Source organism: Myotis lucifugus, unplaced genomic scaffold (genome assembly GCF_000147115.1).
Source record: "Myotis lucifugus unplaced genomic scaffold, Myoluc2.0 scaffold_5, whole genome shotgun sequence".
NCBI lineage: Eukaryota > Metazoa > Chordata > Mammalia > Chiroptera > Vespertilionidae > Myotis > Myotis lucifugus.
In genome coordinates, this window is record NW_005871053.1 from 1,729,592 (window position 1) to 1,736,163 (window position 6,572).

A 6,572-nucleotide genomic window follows, 5' to 3' on the forward strand; every position below is an offset into this window, starting at 1 on the left:
CCCCCCCCCCCCGCCGGCAGCTACTATATCAGTCTCTAGTTCTCTTCACAATCCTGTTCAGTCTCACTTGCTGGCTCCATTTATTTTTCTCCCCCGACTCCCTTAAAAATTAGAGTTCCTTAGGGCTTTGAACTAGGACTTATTTTCCTTTTAAAAAGTACTCTCTCCATAAATGATCTCATCTATTCCCATGGCTTAAAATAACATCCATATTTTGATGATCCCAAAGTTGTATTTCCAATCTAGGCCTCTCCTTGGAGGTTGAGTTCAGTATACAGTATTCAGTATCCTTCCAGGTTTTGAAAGATTGTTCACTTTTGGGGTAGACTAAATGTAAAAATGTAAATGGATCTTACGTGTTTAGCTGGAACTTGAGTGTCATCATAGGCTTATCCTATTCTAACTCAAGTTGTGTTCTACCACTGATTTTTGCCAATTTTCCATGTAGCATTCTAATATTTAAAAAAGACTTAAGAGCAAACAAAAAATGTCAACCAATATTTGCATACACTGATGTCATTTTCCATCATCTACTATTTAAGTATAAGTCAAAGGACAATAAATTTCTAAAACAAAACCAAAAAACTCACAAGTCCTTCAGACTGTGTAAGAAAATTAAGAAGAATTAAAACCAATCATAAACTGAAATTGTTCATTACATTAGTATTTTTCTGCAGAGAAGCAGAAGTTCTTTAAGTGACTTTAAAAAGAAAGATAAACTTATCCTTAGTTTTGCAGAGCAGATGCCATTGAACATGTGTGAAATGCATTATCACAGATCTGGCAGGCTAAAAGATGAATCTAACTGGATGTGAACAGCAAGATCAAGACTGTAATTAATTTTTCATTGTTTCCTTTTTGAACTTTTCGGATCAGTTCTGTTTCTGGCATCTCTTCTGCTGACTACTGGAGACATCTTATGTTTCACTTAGGCCTGTCCTCCTTACTCCTTTGCAATACCAAGTTGCAATCTCTGGCTGAGTCTTAACTCCTTACTTCTTTTACTACAGATACTGGGACAATGTTGCTCCATCTTTTCCCTATTGCCTTTCCTAATCATTTTTTAGTGGAGTAAATTTTCATATCTGGTGGTCTTTGGATCTAGGACAACAGAACTTGAAGTACTGATTTAGCATATATGTTATTGCCTATCCTTTCTATGACCACTGTTAAACAACAGTGAAATCTCCTATTGTCCTTTTCCATAGTTCTTTACCCAAATTGGTCCCTTTGTTTACATTGTAGTCTAACCATATACAGTCTTTTAAAAAATTTAAAAATGACAATTCCTTGCAAAACTCCATTAATTTCCTATTTACATATGTCTGACCCTTCCCAAGCCTAACCCACTTTTTCTCTTTCTGCATTCAATTTGTCAGAACGTAGCAGTTTCCCAAAGGAGAGATGGAGGGCAGACAAAAACAATACTTGTCTACTACACTATTCCCAGACTGTTTCTAAGAGAAATTTGGTCATACATACCTAGTAGTACCTGGTTTGAAGTCTGATGGGAGAAAAAATGTTGCAATTGTCTTTAGGAATAAGAGGAATGTTACCTTTGACATGGATGTTATTTGATTAGGAGACATCCTAATCAAAGGGCTTTATCCTAAGAATCCAAGAAGATGCCTTCACCAGTTTTTCTCTCTTCTTGCCTTAAGTAGGTAAGCAACAGCAGGCTGGGTCAGCTCAGTGATTAAGTAGGTAAGCAACAGCAGGCTGGGTCAGCTCAGTGATTAAAAAAACAAACTGAAAAAAATGTTCATGATTAGCAAAAAGCATTACAGAAATAATATTCTAGTTTCTGGAGAAAGCAAAGCTAAAGAGAACCCCCTAAAAGAGCTGGTATTTAAGTCAGGGGAAATTATGGCAATGTCTAGCTGTTAACTGAAGAAAGTTTAATGAAAGGACTATTTATGAAGGTTTGGGCAGGGTTAAGGGACTCTAGGAGAAACTACAGATCATGTTCACTGAATGCATGACAAAGGTATGCCATCCAACTGGTCTTCAGTGACATCACAGTCATTAAGAGCATGCATCAACTTTGGAGTCTGATTGATAAAGGATCCAATACTAGCTTTACCACTTTCTACGGGTGTGATCTTTGGCAATTAAAAAAACTTACCTGAATTTCAGTTTTCTCACCTGTAAAATGAAGATGATAATATTTCAAAGGGTTGTTGAGACAGGTAGATGGAAAAATATAACTTAAATAGTAGCACCTGACAGTGCTCAAACACTTGAATGTTAAATTTAATTATTATTCCTGAATTTATTTTTAGTAGTGGTAATGTTGATCAAAAAGCTATTATATTTATAATCAGGTTTTGCTGTAATAAAAAATAAAAAAAGCTTAAGTAGAAATTTTTCTTTCATACAAAATCCAGATCTAGAGAGGTCAGGTTTGGTATGGCAGTTCTGCTCTAAAAAGCCCACACACCTCCTATGTCTATGTTTCATCATTCTTAGTAATTGATCCTTGTCCTCATGGTCCAAGGTAGTGGTCATTGCAACCTTTTTTACATGTGGCAGAATTAACTAAATGGAGAAGAATTGGCAAAATGAGAGCAGCAGCACTCTTAAGGAAGGTTCTTGAAAGCTTATATTCTATTGGCCAGAACATTAGTCATATGGCCATACAAGGGAAGCTAGGAAATGTAGTCTTTATTTCTAGGGGAGAAAGAGACAATAGCTACCTAAGGATAATCCATATTGTAATCCTTGTCACAGTCAGGAACTATTTCACGTTATCTTTATTATCCTCAAGTCCTCCAAAGTCACCTTGTATTCTCCCATTTTTTTTTCTGTATTTCTTCTTCTCCACTGAATTTTCTCCCTGCCTTAGCCTACATATTTTCTGTTCCACTTCTCTTTTTGGCTTTATTTTCAGTTGTTTCTTTCTTGTATGTAATGAACATTCATATTATTTTCTTTCACTTTTCTACTATTCTGCAATTACTAAAGTTTACCTTCTGTCTAAAATGTCATTTTCTACAAGTTTGTAAGTCCAAGACTTCTTATTCAAAGCCCAAATGTAAATTATTCTAAAAAGGCCCTCAGAAACTGCTCTCTCTAGAACAGTGGTTCTCAACCTTCTAGCCCTTTAAATACAGTTCCTCATGTTGTGACCCAACCATAAAATTATTTTCGTTGCTACTTCATAACTGTCATGTTGCTCCTGTTATGAATCATAATGTAAATATCTGATATGCAGGATGGTCTTAGGCAACCCCTGTGAAAGGGTTGTTCGACCACCAAAGGGGTCGCGACCCACAGGTTGAGAACCACTGCTCTAGAACTTCTCTTTTAGACTTGTATCTCAGGATGACTTATATTAGACTTCCTTATGTATATTCCTATTCTCACCAGAATATGAGTTCAAGGAGATAAAATCTGTATCTTATACAGCTTCGTATCTTCTTCTAGAAAATGGTACTTTGCACATTTAAAGTATCTGTTTAACTGAAAAATATTCTTTAAGTCCAGGATTGTTATTATAAATGTTTGAAAGTTTGATAATACCTAGATAGAAAGCTATATGCTATAGATTTGTTTCTGAAAATCTGTGAGTAGAATTTTATAATTGAATTATTGTAAAATATATTTGAGGGGCACAAAACATAATTATAAATTTTTCTATAAAGCTGACCTTACTCTTTCTCCTATTTAAATATTTTCCAGATTGGATTTTCAAATGCTTACTTTCCTTACAGTGGATACCATTATACTTGTCTCAACAAAAAATAATTATTCAAACATAGATATATAACTTCTACTGTATATAAATTATATCTCAATAAATTTGACTTTTATAAAGTTATATATTAATGTTCACACTTTTTTAGGCATACTGGTCTATACTAGTTAAATTTACTAATTAATTTTCTAAGACTACTATAAATATGAAGCTATCATCTACTTTCTATATTTCTCTGAAGGCTTATAATAATTTTAATAATCTCTGAATATGTTCTAGGGACAAAATTCTTAACTGAAATGAAACTATTTGAAAATCTTTGTACCAAAGGAACTGTGAAGATTATCCTTATATAATGAAGGAAATAAAATCTTCAATTATGCTTTTTAAAACTTAGTTTCCTAATCATTTCAAACAATTATGCTTTTCTGGAAAACTATACCAGGAAAAAAAATCCATAACAGAAGCAACTTTTCATAAGAACTTTATAGGATGATTCACATGGTATATTTTCAAAGACTGAAAAACATAAAGGAAATATAAAATGACATATTCATTATAATTGCCATAAAATCATACATGCATAGCAAAATATATGATTATTGCTCACATATTATAAGACACTCACAATACGTTTATACTACACATACAGGCAAACTTCAAAAGGGTTGGATCTTAATAACAAAATGCTTTTTGATGTAAAATGTAAAGAAATGCAAAAATTGTGAATTTTTGCCTACTTTCCAGACCTAATTTATTTTGAAAAATAAATTTTTTATTTTTAAAAAATATATTCTTATTGATTTCAGAAAGGAAGGGAGAGGAAGAGAGAGATAGAAACATCATTGACGAGAGAGAACCATTGATTGTTTGCCCTCTGCAAGCCCCACAATGGGGATCGAGCCCACAACCCCGGCATATGCCCAGACCGGAATCGAAGTGTGACCTCCTGGTTCATAGGTCCACGTTCAATCACTGAGCTGTGCCAGCTGGGCAAAACCTAATTTCTTTTAAACTTAAATAGACATATTCCAATCAGTGTAGGGCCAATATGTCTAAAAATTAGTTAATAAAAGAGAAACATGCAAATTGGTGTCACTCTGCTACGCCCACCAGCAAATCAGGATGAGCATGCAAATTAACCCAACAAAGATGGCGGTTAATTTGCATATGCAGGCACAGAGCGAAGACTGAAGACAGCTGAAGATTGAAAACGGCTGAAGACTGAAGATGGCTGAAGATTGAAGAGGCTTGGCTTCTCCGCTGCAGCCGGAGCTAAGGCCTGGGTCCCGGGTGCCGGAGTAAAACCAGTGCTGGCAGCCAGGGGAAGGAAGGCCTATTGCATGAATCTCTTCGTGCAATGGGCCTCTAGTTAGTTATAATAAAAATTGACTAATATAGACCACTATCTACAGTGTTCTCCCTCTATTGGGGACTGAGTTATAAGCAGCTAGAAGCATTCAAGTTCACATGAAAACATGATGGTGGTAATAGTTGTATTCAAATTATAATATTGTACTCTTTTCTTGTTTTCTCTATATAGCACTTTTAAAAAACTAGAAAATGATATAACCTTTCATTGGTGGGACTCTGTAATTCTTCCTTTGTAATATACCTTTAAAAATGTCTTTATTGATTTTAGAGAGAGAAGAGAGAGAGATACATTGATCTGCTACTAGAGATGGAACAGGTGACCTCTCCTCTCCGTGCATGAAAGGACGCTCAACCAACTGAGCCACACAGGCCAGGGCTAGTTAAATTTATTTTGATCCCGGAAAAGAGCACATTCAACACCTTTCAGTTTTCTTGCCTGGCTGCCCTGAAGCCTCATGAAGTCTGGCTTTTCCAGATCTGTTCTCACTGAGCTCCAGATACTTGCTTCCTCTAAATTAAAATCTCAACCAGCAGGTTGGAAAGTAACCAGATAAATTAAACCCCCAATGTGTCATTGACTTATAATAGCTCAACAGGTGATCTCTCTAGTGTGTATTTTTTTTTTTTAAAGAAATCTTCAGGCATAAAGCCTTCATACAGGGTGATGAAGTTCTAGAACCTCAAACACGAGCACAAGGTCAGGTATGACTGACTTTCTGGTGGATGTAGGAATCTTTCAATGCTCTTTCAATCGAGTCTATTCAGTCCATTACCTTTCTCTCTTTGGGCTGGTAAAACGAAGATTTCCACAGGAAAAGTACATACACTAGCTTTTAAGATGTTTTAAAAACTCTTCGTCACAATTTCCTTTTCATAGAGTGTTTTGATCAATGCAATGATAGCTTATTTACTCTCAGAATGTCTTTTATTGAAGGTGGAAAAACATTCTGTCACTCACTTAAAATCCATGAAAATAATAGAAAAGGTTAGCACATCGAAGGAAATGAACGCCCATAACATCAACGCTTGAATCCTCTTGGCTGGAATTCTTAACTCCAGTCGATTTACCCAAATCCATGGTTTGTTAAACACCTTTGGACCCCGTCTGATCCATGTGAGCAGAGGGAACAGCCTGTGGAGCGTGGCTGGGAAGAAACAGGGGGAAAGAACCGTGAGATGAAAAAGTAGTAGAATGTTTCCAAGAAGGGGTGGGGTTTAGGGTGGAGGCCAGAAAAGAAAAAAAAAAAATGGGATTGCCCCTCCGTTCATTGAACGAACATTTATTTTTGCCTCCCGCACGCCTGGCCTCCCGGTGGCGACCTCTCCGGACGCGTGCTTTTCGGGGACAAACGCTGGGCTCGGGTTATCTCGGGACCGGGAGCCGCCCGGCTTCCGACCTCCGGCCTCCAGCCGCCCGGAGGGGGGAGTCAGGGCGGGATGGGGCCGGCGGAGCCCGCCGCCCCGGGCAAAGCATCTGCCGCGTTCAGCCGAGCGTCTGTCA

At 36.9% G+C, this 6,572-nt stretch overlaps 1 long non-coding RNA gene across 1 annotated transcript; it reads right to left on the reverse strand.

Annotated features, from left to right (window-relative positions):
* Window positions 1-5,970: 5,970 nt before the first annotated feature.
* LOC106699405 lies at window positions 5,971-6,558 on the reverse strand. The gene is made up of 2 exons (XR_001350991.2): window positions 6,350-6,558; window positions 5,971-6,216 (listed from the first exon to the last, which is right to left on the reverse strand). It is a non-coding gene; the product is annotated as an uncharacterized LOC106699405 (long non-coding RNA).
* Between the last annotated feature and the right edge of the window lie 14 nt (window positions 6,559-6,572).